Source organism: Neovison vison, chromosome 3, assembly GCF_020171115.1.
Source record: "Neovison vison isolate M4711 chromosome 3, ASM_NN_V1, whole genome shotgun sequence".
Lineage (NCBI taxonomy): Eukaryota > Metazoa > Chordata > Mammalia > Carnivora > Mustelidae > Neogale > Neogale vison.
The window spans coordinates 97613447-97627358 of NC_058093.1; the positions used below are offsets into that span (position 1 = coordinate 97613447).

A 13912-nucleotide genomic window follows, 5' to 3' on the forward strand; every position below is an offset into this window, starting at 1 on the left:
CTCTTTCTGGATAGAGTTGCCAGAATTTGAAAATGAAAATACAGAACATGCAGGTAAATTTGAATTGCCAAAAAAAGCAATGAATAATTTTGCAGTATATGTCCCAATACTGCACAGGACATACACGTAAAAGAAAAATCATTGTTTATCTGCAGTTCAAAAGTAACTGGACATTTTGTATTTGATCTGGCAACCCTATGTGTGTATCACTTCCAGCTTCTTGTTCCTTATCATCGTAATTCTCTAAAAAGTACACAAAGGGTTTCTACACTCAGAAATGAAGATTCCAAGAAAGTGTTTTGTCCCTGGGAAAACTATTAAAGGAAGATCCCCTAGCTTGCAAACGTTAAGTGTGGAGAGGAATGTAACATGGCAACAGGATAATTAATTCTAAAGTGGGATGGTGAAAAAAGTCAGATTGTGGTGAAAAACGTGGTCTCCGCTGCGGGAGTTTCCTAACGTAAGTATGTCTCTGGTAATTTTTCCAATACAACTAACATATTGTGGGGGCACATCTGGGAGACACACACTCTGTAACTCAGTAAAAATGCCTAGGAGAAAGCCTGCGCGTGTATGTGTTGAGTTAAGCAGCCCTGTGTTACGAGGGAGCAGAAAGCGGCTGGGAACATTGTGCCGAAATGCAAACTAATTGATGGACAGTATAATCACCACCTTAGTTAGCGCCCCGGGACTCTTTTCACACAGGCAAGCTGTAAATTTAAATGGAAACCAAAAGGATAACACACAGCCGTGGCTCCGCGTTCCATTACTTCATGTACGAACTATTCGGTGAGTAAGAGAGAGCGTTAGCAGACAATAGCTTGGAGGAGCTGCACAGGGGTTAAGGTAAGACCGAAGTGGCTGGTAAAAACCTCAAGCTACCCAGGGGCCGGTAAGAGTTTCTATTTGAAGGATTCAACTCTGTTCATTGCTCAGGATGAAGCCATGCGCCTCTCAGGGCGGGACAGACTTGCGATCTCTTCTCTCTGGCCGGAGCCCTAGACGGCGCGTCTTGAAAACATTGTGCGATTTGGGGCAAGATGGATCTATTCATGAACCCAGTCAGTCCTGGCGTCTGTAGCTTCAGATCCCTGCTACATGCAGTGTCATTGAAAGTGGCTGAGTTTTCTAATCAGACTGACATGAGTTCAAGTCCCCCTCATTCTGCCCTTTGAGCCATGACTAAGTTTACTGACCCTCAGCTTGTTCGGCTATCAAATGAAGCCGATCCTATTCATCTCTCGGGGCTGTGATGCGGATCAACCGCGTTTCCTAGATGCAAACTGCCTAGGGTCTCTAAACTGTTTCATGACTGGTAGCGATGCCCCTCTCTGTCCATGCGCGGTCTTCTGTCCAGCTCTCCGCCGGAGCCTGATATGCGGGAGGCTGCCCATCGGCCTGCCGTGTGCACGCCCTGTGTTTCTGACTCTCCCAAGAGGCCTTCGTTTCACAGTGCATTATAGGCGAGGGAGACTGTCCACGGCTGGACGTGACTGGACGACCCCAGCCGGCTGGCGTGGGCTGCCTGCAGTGCTGTGCTGGGAAAGGCGGCGAGGCTGCCCTGGTGGTGGTGAGCGCCGGCCCTGGCTGATGGGGAAGCCTGCCGTTTGCCTGGGAAGGGGAGGCAGTGGCTTCAGTGCTGTGTGTCCTTGATAACTTTCTCCCTGCTCAAGTTAGGAAGCCGGCAGTTTGCTGCAGGCCGGGATGGCCCCTGTTGAAGCCCTTGCCTCCGCTTCTGGTGACTCCCTCCCCAAGTTCATGATTGTTGATGTACTGGCTTCTTGACAGAGACTGAAAGGAGGGACTCATTCATTTCTGTTAGGATTTGGGTACTTACCAGTTATTCCCGTGTGCACGGGGCCCTGAAGGCCTAGGTAAGGTGCTCCGGGCCAGGCTGCCAGTCTCTACACATGAAGCCTGGTCGGGGTCAGTCTCTGTCAGTTGCTGCTACAAAGCAGCCTACAGCGGCGCCTGGGCAGCTCACTCGGTTAACTGTTAACTGTCTGCCTTCAGCTCAGGTCATGATCCCCAGGTCCTAGAAGCCCAGCGCCTGGCTCTCTGCTCAGCAGGGAGTCTGCTTCTCCCTCTTCCTCTGTGTTCCCTGTGCTTCAACGTGCTCTCTCTCTGTGTCAAATAAATAAAAAAATCTTTTTAAAAATGAATAAAACACAGCCTATGGAGGAGGGCCCACCTAGCAGGCCCTGTGTGTTCTTAATCTCCAAACAAAGTTTCAAAGACTCTAGTTTTATATAAGGTGATGTTAAAAAAAAAAAAAAAAAAGTCTATTATATCCAGGGGCCTCTGTGGATGAAATGATTTCTTAGTTTTGGGGAAGGGCCAAAGAAACCAAAATACCTTCCCCTACTTTTTGCCTATGGTCTGGATTGCTCTGACGACAGTTGCATTTCTTTAACCTTTATGAAATAAGGTTTCCTGGAAGAACCTGAGGGTGGCAGCAGGTAAGAGAATGTTAGAGATGAGGGTAAAGGAGCAAGAAAGAGAAAGGACATCACTGTGAATAGAAAATGCAAACTTTCTAGGGGGAGATGGACAATCTTGGAAACAGACAGGATAAGATAGAAGAGCTCCGGGGACTTTCAACCTTTCAGATGTCTATGCATCGTGCTGCAAGGCCATTGGAAGTTTTAAAAAGAAGCATTTGTTTTACTCTTAGGGTAGTAGGGTAGTAACTTTGCAAGAATGTGGAAAGTACACAAAAGAGAAGAAACATTTATAATAATCCCACAGCAAGAATTGACCTGGTTAGTTACCATTTTGATACATACCTCCTAGTACTCTCTCTCTCTCTTTTTCTTTTTCCTACACAGGCATTTGCACATTTGCATATAAAGTATTAACACACTGGGTCTTGTTTGCTTGAGGCTATACAAAATAAGGTCACCTTGTTAAGTTTTCTTTAACCTTCATTTCTACAGTCCACTTCAGCGGGGTTGAGTTCCAATGATGTAGTTGCCAGAAAGGGCACTTCAGCAGCTTCTGGGAGTTTTTCAGGGGCTTAGTGTCATAAATTGTGAAAAAGACTCTTGTCCCACTTTGGCCTCCCCTGCATACAATTGCCGCATCCGCTGCTGCCCACATGACACAACCCGTTGGATGATTCCACCCCAGGCCTCCCCTGCTGACCACTAGTGATAGTGTTAATAGCCCTTCCTCAGCAAGACACTGGTTATCTCTTGGCCTTACCTTCTAATTCTCTGATAGAACTTCCATGATTTCCCAATGTATAACTGGGAACAGGCTGTGCTTTTCAGAAGAATTTACTGAAGTTTAGGGCATAGAAAAGAGAAATGTAACGCAGAAAAAAAATTAAAACTGCTTCTAAAAGTGCCCACTCCTAGAGTTGAACTGGTCTTACCTTCAAAGGAAATGGAAATCCTTCTCTCCCGTGGAGTCCGAGAATTGCCTTCTCCAGCGTTCCTTGACTGCCTCACTGTTAGTCTCTTTTCCAGCACGATTGAAATAGGAAGTTCCATTCCGTTCAGAGAATAGAGGACCTGAACCTCACCCACAGGGGGACAGTCTGTCTGGCCATGGGGACCAAATGGTTTTACTCATACAAGTCTCAGAAAACATTTCCCAAAGTCCAGGTTATTGCTGCATGAAGGCCAACGTGGACCTCCAATTCTGGGTCTTTTCCAACCTGGAAGATAAGATCAAACCTCTGTTTCTATAAAGGTGCAGCTCTATACCTTCTGCCAAAATCTGCTCCCAGAACAACATCATATTTCTTTTAAGAACAAGCAATGATTCAAAAGTATATGCTTGAGCCCGTTAAGCCCAGGTTTAGAGAAGAAACATTCTCTAAAGGAATCAATTGTCAGAGATACAATTTTTAAAGATTTTGTTTATTTATTTATCTTGGAGAGAAAGAAAGAGCAAGCACATGAGAGAGGGAAGAGCAGAGGGAGAGGAGCAAGGGGCTCCACACTGAGCATGGAGCCCGGCGTGAGGCTTCATCCCATGACCCTGAGATCATGACCTGAGCTGAAATCAAGAGTCATCTGCTCAACCAACTGAGCCACATAGGCATCCCAGAGATACAATTTTCAAATGCAACTGTCTTACACTTATTAAACAGAACACCTAGGAGAGAATCTTTTGCATGTAGATTGCTTCAACACATTTACATATTCACTCTTGCTTTCTGTTGCATAAAGGGACAACACAGAAGCCAGGAAGAATCTCCCTAAAGGTTAAGTGAGACATTGCATGCAAATTTTAAAAACGTGGTTTTTAAAATAAGCCTTCAGGCCTTATCTCCATCTGTGATACAATTCACACATGTGCATAATTAAAAATCATACTTTGTAATTTTTACTTGTAATTTTTAAATTTCCTTTGCAGACATTTTTCAATATTAAACTTTTATACCATTGATAAGGTTATCAATGGCAAATATTATATTTTGAAAACATGATTTTTGATGAATGTTATGATCTTCAGATCTGTAGTTTTTACTATGATTAATCATTGGTTCTTGTTGGGCATTTTGTTTTTTTCAGTTTATTAATATAAATGATAATTAAAATGAGTATCTTTGCACATATACAGTTGCTCATTTTCCTGATTATTTTCAGTCTTTTAACTTTTATTAAGAAAGCTCTACAAACCCAAAGTCTTAAAATAACAAACATTAATTATTTTTCATGATTTTGTATGTGGATAGAGAATCTGTTTTTCTGGTCTGTGCTGGCTCTGCTGGGTTTGGGTGGTGTGGGGTGGCCTAACTCCAATGTCTGGGACAACTGGGATCATTGGAACTCTGTGTTGGGTGTCCATCCTCCAGGGGTCTAGCCTGGGCCTCGTCATGGTGGCAAAAGTGTCCCCAGTGGTTGGAAGGGGCAAGTCCCCTGTACAACTTGTTTTTTAAGTATCTGCTCATGTCACAATTTCTCACATCCAGTTGGCCAAAGCAAAGACCATGACCAAAGCCAGATTCAAAGGAGGGAGAAATAAACACCCCCTCCCTGGAGAGAGCAGAGGCAGAGTCACCTTGAGAAGTGGCCTGATGACAGGGAAGAATGACGGCAGCTGCAGCCATACCTGCATTCAATCCACTCTACTTTGCTTGAATTGGGGAGGTAGAATGACTCTCTCAGAAAGTGGGAGCTTTTATGTTTTTTAATATTTCTTAACGCCCATTGCCAAATGTGCCCTATAGAATATTTGTACTGATTTGCATTTTCAATAGCAGTCTATTGTAGTGCCTATATAAAAACATCCATGCCAGTAGTAAATATTATATATTTAAAAATATGTGAATTATAGGGGGCGCCTGGGTGTGCAGTCGGTTGAGCATCTGACTCTTGGTCTCTGCTCGGGTTCTGATCTTGGGGTTGTGGGATCGAGCTCCACGCTGGGCTCCACACTCAGTGTGGTGTCTTCTGTGATTGATCCTCCCTCTCCCTCTGCCCTTCCTTCCCACTCATGCTCTCTCTGTCAAAGAAATAAATCTTAAAAAATTTGAATTACAAATTTATTTGAATTTACCTTTTAAAAATTACTTGTGGCAGGGCACCTGGGTGGCTCAGTCATTAAGCATCTGCCTTTGGCTGAGGTCATGATCCCCGGGTCCTGGGATCGAGCCCCGCATCCGGTTCTCTGCTAGGCGGGAGGCCTGCTTCTCCCTCTCCCACCCGCCCTGCTTGTGTTCCCTGTCTCACTGTGTGTTTCTCTGTCAAATAAATAAAATCCTTAAAAAAATAAAAAATAAAAATTACTCGTGAGGATTAATATTTTTATGTTTATTAGTTATTTATATTTCTGCTTTATTAATTTTCTTTTTAATACCCATTTTCCTTGAGGTCTTTGTGCTTTCCCCATTTATTTGTGCATTCATTTTAGAAGGAGCAACATAACCATTTATCTGTCATAGTTTGTACAGATATTTTTTCCAGCTTTTTGTTTTTAAAGGCATATGAATTTCACGGCACCTGGATGACTCAGTGGGTTACGTGGATGGCTCAGTGTCCTGGGATTGAGCCCTGCATCAGGCTCTCTGCTTGCCTCTCTGCCTCCTTGTGATCTCTCTCTCCGTCAAATTAAAAAAAAAAAAATGGTGTATGAATTTCAAACCCTTAAGTAGTCAATATATTTTTCTTTGTGATTTATTTTTAAATGAAAATATTTATTACTACCAACATAAAAATCTTTCTTCATCTGCATTGGGTTCATTTTTTGTATGATATTCTTTTGAAACATTTAACCGCTTATTTTCATTTAAAATTAATTTCAGCATGTGATATTATATAAATTTATTTTTCCCAAATAGCTCCTTCTCTTCAACTTCATTTAAAATGTATACGCATGTCCAAAAACTTACTCTAAAATGTTTCAAAGATATCCCAAATTAGAGAGAGTTGTACAGTGACTCCCTATGTGTCTAGTGTCTAGGTTAAAATCAATACCCAATCTTATTTGATTTATTCTTGCTGACTTCCTCCCTATTTCCAGGTCATTATTTCAGGCATATCATTTCACCATGTATATCTGAAAGATAAAGGCCCTTTTAAAAACAAAACAATATTTTCATTATCATAACTAGAATATTGTAATTTTGTAATACAAAATGTTCACAATTGTATCATGATTTTTTTATACTCTGAATAGGAATTTGAATAGGTAAATAAACTGAAGTTGGTTCGTATGTCTCAATACTCTTTAGTTTGATAAGTTTTTCCCTCTTTTATTTCCCTTGTAATATATTTGTCACAGAAAATAGGTTGTCTTATCAATTTTTTCATATTTTAAACTTTGCTCTTTGAACCCTGTGGTGTTAACATGTTTCTCTACCTTATATTTTGTTTAACTTGGTATTTTAATCTAGAAACTTGGTTAGACGTGGGTTCCATTTTTTTAGTAAGAATATTTCCTATTCATAGGTAATAGTATTATAAATTTCTTTTGGTATGCACGTATTATCAGGTTGATTTCCTTTGGAGGATAATAATCATGAATGATTGTTGCTTAGGTCCATTCATTCAGTTTGGATCTAGGGACCAGTATTCTAATTGGATTCTTTCATCTTTATTTGTTGGTAGAATACACTATTAAAAGAAAATTTTCCCTCATCTGTTGGCTACCTGCAGTACAATTTGTAAAGGGAAACCTTGATTCTTTACTTCTTTTTTTTTTTTTTTTTAATTCTTTACTTCTGTTTAAGTTTTCAAATTGTTGTGTTAGTTCTTTAGCATTCTCCCCTGGTGACCAATTACATTTTTTTTTTAACTATTATTATGAACACATGTATTTTTTTAAAAAAAATTTATTTATTTATTTGAGAGAGAGAGTGTACAAGCTGGGGGGGAGGGGCCACAGGAGAGGGAGAAGCAGACTCCATGCTGAGCAGGGAGCCAGATTTGGGGCTCCATCCCGGGACCCTGAATCATGACCTGAGCTGAAGGCAGATGCTTACCTGATTGAGCCACCCAGGTTCCTCATGAATTCATGTATTTAAACACATTTAATGCCTTTTTCTTTTTTAGCTTTTTTTTTTTAGAAAAAGATTTTATTTATTTATTTGACAGACGGAGATCACAAGTAGGCAGAAGCAGGCAGAGAGAGAGGAGGAATCAGGCTCCTGGCCGAGAAGAGAACCCGATGTGGGGCTCGATTCCAGGACCCTGGGATCACGACCTGAGCCAAAGGCAGAGGCTTTAACCCACTGAGCCACCCAGGCGCCCCATTTAATGCGTTTTAATCCACTGAAGTTATTTTGTCTCATGTAGGCCGTCATATCTCTTCAAGTTGCCTACTGAATCCTTGTGGCATAGACTTAGTGGTCTATGGAGACTTCCTTGTTCTCTGGCATGACAGGCCATCAGTTTCTGTGTGTCTCTCTCTTGCCTCACAGAAAAGTTATTTATTTATCTGAGGAAGATACTGGTTCCTTCTGGTGAAAATTGGTATCTGGAAAGCCTGAATTGAGTTTTGGGGGTGCTCATTGCTAAGGTGGTCATTGTTTCAGGCCTCTTAAAATTATTCAGAGCTAAGAAATATGTATATTATCTTTACAGTATAAATGTGTCATGGATTTAAATAGGTTCTTCTTCTTTTTTTTTTTTCCTGCAAAGAACATTTATTGGATGTTACCATGTACCAAGAATTGTACTAGTTAATGGCATTGTAAATAAGTGTAAAGAGAAAAAAATTTCAAGGAGATAGAGATACAGACACAAAGAAACTTCGATTCATACACTTAGAAACCTTCAAGACTAATCAAGAACTGTAGATAACTAAACATATAATTATGAAATGTGGTTAAATACAGTAATAGAGGTATGTACAAAGTATTAACATTTCACATGGAAATTATTTTAATATAGGATTACACCGTGCACTGATAGTTTCCTTCCCTCACTGACCAATTTTATAGGAAATACCCTCTTTTCATCTACCTGATACTGATATTGAGGCTTCTCTACCGGAGATCATCTGCCCACTAACTCCCTGATCCACATCAGGACTACAGAGTTTTAGCTTAACCACATTGATCTTATATCTGGATTTCTTCTTTCAGGGATGAAAATCACTTTATAATGGTGCCAGCACAATTACTAATTTGTTTTGTTTCGCAGTACACATGCAGTAGTCTCAGAAAACCCATCCTGACGATTAAATACTAAAAAGAGTTTAAGACTGAGTACCTGTTTTGTTTAGGGATGTGTGTGTGTGTGTGTGTGTGTTAGCATGCACATGTGCACATGCGCACGTGCTTGTGTGTGCAAGCATGTCTTCATGGGATATATTCCCCTAGGGAGGTTGTCCTCTCTATACCTTATACCACCAAGCCCAACACAGTCACTGTTTCATTTTGCTTTCAGTTTTTAGGGTTTACTAAATTTTGATTAATCTGTGTTTGTTTGTTTAAGTATAAAACTTCACTTTCTAAAGTTGTATCCCTTAGTTGGAGGGTTTAGTCAAAAATGCCATTAAGAGTATGAGATGTATGATGTGGCATCCCAGATCCTCACATGTGTAGTGAAACATATCTGAGTTCTGCTTCTTGAGTCTATAAGGGGCTGTTAGGACAGGAAATGGTTCTGCTCAAATACTGCCCTAATGCCGAAGGGGGACCAAAGGAATAATGTGATAACTGTGAGTGCTTTTATATGCACCAAGAAACATCACGGAGCAATTATATTATAATTGTTGCCAACTTGTTTATTGTTGTTTTGAGTCTTTTAATCTTTTTAACTATGCTGTCAAAATTCTAGTGTCTGAAATTGTGCCCTGAACAAAACACAGAGGGAGGAGAATGGATGGTCTGTGGCGGTCTTACTCAAGGGGCCTGGAGCTCTGTAGCATATCCCTGCGGTGGGTGTATTTGTGGGAATGACTGAGAAACACATGGGTAGAGATTCCTCCTAAGGGACAGAACTTGGTTCCGTGACAATGGATCATGGCAGAGGGCTGCTTCAGAAGATTCTTTGAATGCTCTCTCCAAGGACTCGTGAGAGAGTTCTAAGAAGACCAAACTGAAAGAAGTTCTGTTCAAATTTCTGTTCACTCCCGAAGAACACAGCCAATTCCTGCTTTAGAGCTCAAGCAGGATCGTGTGCTGTTCAAGATTGGATAGGCTCCTGTTTCCCACTTCAGCAAAGGATATACCTCCAGAACAGGAAAGAGAATACAGAGAGGCCAGGAAGGGAGTTGGTCTTCATATGGAACTGAGGCAGCTATCGAGGGCTTTCTTTCGTGGACTTCCAGAAATAGCATGGATGTCTCAGGGACAGACAGGAGAGCTGTGGCTGGTGTCAGGCCAGGCAAAGGATTGTGGTAGAAGTTCCTAATTTGTTTTATATCCTAGATGATACTGTTTTCAAGCTGATATGAGGAACTTCTGGTATTGTCTTGAATAATCGAGTAGGGGCTCAAATTCCTTGAGGAGAGGTAGAACTAGATAAATACTATTCAGCTACTGTTATTGCAACATTCATTTTAGTTCTGGACTGGTATGGATGGAAGATAAACCATCTTCATGAAGTAAATATTTCTCACTAGTTATAGCAGTGGGCCTTGGTATAAATCTTTCCCATGACAAAGTACTTGTGCCTTCACTGGGTATTGGAAAAGTAGAATAGCCCATTTTCATGTTCTGTGTTCTCTTCCAGTGTAGTAATTCCATCAAAGGATGGAAATGTTGTTGGGGGAAGGTCTGCATGGGGCAGAGGCTTTGAATCTACTGTCCTGTGATTTATTTTCAGGCATTCTGAAGAAGCAAGGAGGAAGTGTCTTCAAGGGATCTTGTCTGGATACCTAAGTTTAACTTGACTTTAGCTCTATACCTAGCCCTCATAAATTCTTTCTTCTCGCTGTTTGCTTTCTTAACACTGTAAGTTCCCTTCATGGGACTCTGTTCTGTAGCATCCACTCTGAGGTTTCCCTTCTCAGTGCCTGCTACTTACCAGTGCTGTGTGGTAGGTGCTCAGTCCAAGTTCCTGATGGGTTGGGTGGCTGAGCAGCAAAACCCTCTCAAGGACAGCACTGCAGAAAGCTTTGTGTCCATTAGGTCTTTCTTAAAGGTCTGGTATACAAAGCTAAAGTCATTCTTGGCACTAATTTGATCCATTTCCCCCTCATTGCCATATTACTATTTTGTGGCAAGTGTAGGAACATAAAGCTTACATCTACATTTTTCTTAACATTTCTTGGCACTAGCACATTAACATGCAGACAAGGAGAAATGAAGTTTCCCAGAGAAAAACGTTCATATTGATCATTAAAAAAGAGCTTAAAATCATAAAAAAATAAAATGCCAACTTAATGATCATGATGTCTTATATTTGTTCATCATTTTGCACTTTAAAAAGTACCTCAATATATATTACTTGGGATTATATAATATGATTGATTTATTATTAGTGAAGTGTCGCACTTTTCAATGTCCTCATTAAAAAAACATCCTTAGTTTGTTTGCAATTGAAGATCATGTAAGCATAAAGAAAGACGTGTCTTTTCAACCCAGATGCTCTCACTTGATTCGGGTTTTTTTTTTTTTTAACCCCCTATGGGAATAACTCAGTTGTGTCATTTGTTGTTTAGACTAAACCCAGATATTTTATTTTACTTATTTTTTAACATTTTATTTATTTGATACAGAGAAAGAGAGAGAGAGAGAGCACAAGCAGGGGAGAGCAGCAGGCAGAGGGGGAAGCAGACTTTGCTGAGCAGGGACCCCCAATGTGGGACTCGATCCCGGGACCCTGGGATCATGCCTGAGCTGAAGACAGGCACTTAACCCACTGAGCCACCCAGGTACTCCTAAATCCAGATATTTCAGCCAATATCTAGCTTTCTTTTTCTTCACACAATCATATCTTATTCCTATAATTAGGCTTAGAGTATCTCTCTAAAAGGCTTTTGGCTTTTTCTGGTTTTAAATGTCCATTTAATCTTACTGTGAATTCCAAGGTCAACATTGGTGTTGTTGGAATTCTCAAGAGTATGAGAAATCTGTTGTATCCTACTAATGGCAATTAGACAAAATCCTTGAAAAGAAATTTTGCTTTTTTTTCTTGGTAAGCAAAATTAATAATGTACGTATGTGATCATAGTATAACATCAAAATGACTTTCTTGATGTCTAAGAGTTTTGGCTGAAGTGCCAAAGCTGAAGTCTGTGGGGTTGAGGGCACCCACGTTCTACATAGAATGTGCTCTAAGTCAACAGATCAGGTCGACACTGTCATCCTGCCCAGTGTATAAAAGAGAAGATGAGAGATTTGAAAACAAGGATTATTTGAAGGGAGTTGAATAGGAGAGAGGGTGTGTCAGCTGCTGTCTTTTTTAGAGATTAGTGAGGGTCTCTAACAGCCTGGAGGAGCCCACCGGGAGGGCCTGTTAGCTGCCCTGCTCCACTCACCCAGCCTTTCATTCTCGGTAGAATATTTTAAAGCAGATCTCAGACATCATGTTACTTCATGAGGGATACGAAGTTTTGCTATGTTATCAAAGATAAAGGGCAGATGAAAAAAATAACACAAGAAACCTTTTAGTGGTGAAAATTCCTTTTGTCTCTGACAGCCAAGCAAACAAGTGAACACATTGAACCTCTGGGGAGATGAGGGGCCCACGAACCTGCCATCCTAACAAATATTGCAAAAGAAAACGACACAATGAAAGAGTGAGTTTTCCCCATATGACCACTTGTCTGCTCCCGGCTGCACTCAGGCCCCACCTTGAAAGACTGTGGCGGCTGTAACTTCAGGACAGAGGAAGGGGCCAGAAATGCTTTTTGCAGCTGGTAGAAGCGGAGGGATCTCTGGGAGATGTTGCAACAATCCGTCTCTCACAAGTGATCTGATGGGTGCATCATGTGTCCACAAAGAACAGAGCAGCATTTCACCTTGTGTTCTCAAATGCAATACCCCTTTTCAGGCATTCATATTGTGCTAGTATTTCAAATTTAAATCCAAGGTCATTTCTCTGGGCCGGAGGTCACTCTCACATTTCTAAGAACACAAAAGAAAAGTACAAAAGCCCCGGAAAGCCCTGAAAATAAAAACTCTGTGTTCTTCCCTTATTACTGAAGCACCTTGTCAGCCCCATGGTCCCCACTGACCAACACAGATTGTATTTTCATGGAAATCTGTGTCAGTGGGAAAAAAATTCTGATTTGGGAAGTAAGAGGTTTCCTGTAAAAAGTATAAATAAACAGAAAGAAGGAAGATAAAATAATACATTGTGTTCTGTAAACATTTTGCTATAGTTTCTTTTGGTCTATTTGTAAAAGCTTTAAGGTGTATATATATGTATATGTGTCTGCTTATTAACTTTGGACCTGTGGAATAATGCTAGACTGTTTGGGGGCCTTCATTTTTCACTGGAAGTAAAGACTGTTCACCCTTGTTCTGGATATTAGGTTGCCTGGAACTTTCCAGCACCCCTTTGCTTTCTGTGTGTAGCATGGCACCGTGGGAGGGAACAAGGGAGCTGATGTATTCATTGGCCAGTGCAGATCAGAGACACCTGGACAGCAATTGTGAGGGGCCCCTAGAACAATGGTCCTTTAGCCCAAAGCTGAGAAATGATCTCTTCTGTCTTCCCTCTTCTGCACATTTCCAGTATATTCCCAAGGCTCACACTGCCACCATACAAATATATCTCCAATCCGTCTTCATCTGAACCTAGTTGATTACCTCCGTTGTCCCTTTCATCAGTCCTCTGGGCTGTAGGGTTCTTGCTAGATAGGCTATTGTACAAGAAATATACCCCTCATAGATAGCCATCAGGCCAGGTTTGTGGAGAGATCACCCCACCGTGTCCCCCTACCAGGACATAAAAGAGGGAAAAGATGATTCAGCCTGAGTTTCAGATAGAACATGGATGCTACTTATTCACAAGGAGGAGGAAGGGAACCCAAGAAAGCAGGATAGGACACCAACTGCTCATAGGATCATTTGTCTCCTGTTGGGACTAAGTGGTTTCTGAAGGTTAAGACGTACCACATTTCTCTAGAATAAAGCTGACCTGAGAATTTAGACTAAAATTCCTAAGGAACTGCTCTGTGTGGGTGGTACCCTCTTTTCTACCAGTTGCCTGATTTATTAGTGCTGTGTGCTATGAGTCACTCTTGACACACCCTCTCCAAATGTTTGAGCTTTATTATCCCAGAAAAATGTTTCTAAACTTTGTGATGCATGTTCTTTTGTTTGTTTTTTGTTTTGTTTTTTAAAAAATTTATCTATTTGAGAGAGAGAGAGAGAGGAACACAGGTACATGCACAAGTTAGTGGGGCGGGGAGAGGGCTAGGGAAAGGGAGAAATTCAAGCAGACTCCCTACTGAGCATGGAGCTCAACACAGGGCTTGATTTGTGCGGGTCCACTTACAAAACAATGTTAATCCACTTGTGGGGGTCAGCATCCCAACATCCCAATCCCTGCATAGTTCA

The 13912-nt window shown here is 41.2% G+C and overlaps 1 protein-coding gene across 1 annotated transcript in view; it reads left to right on the plus strand.

Moving 5' to 3' along the window:
- NCKAP5 (NCK associated protein 5) overlaps nucleotides 1–13912 on the plus strand; it is a 962745-nt gene that overhangs the window by 35556 nt on the left and 913277 nt on the right.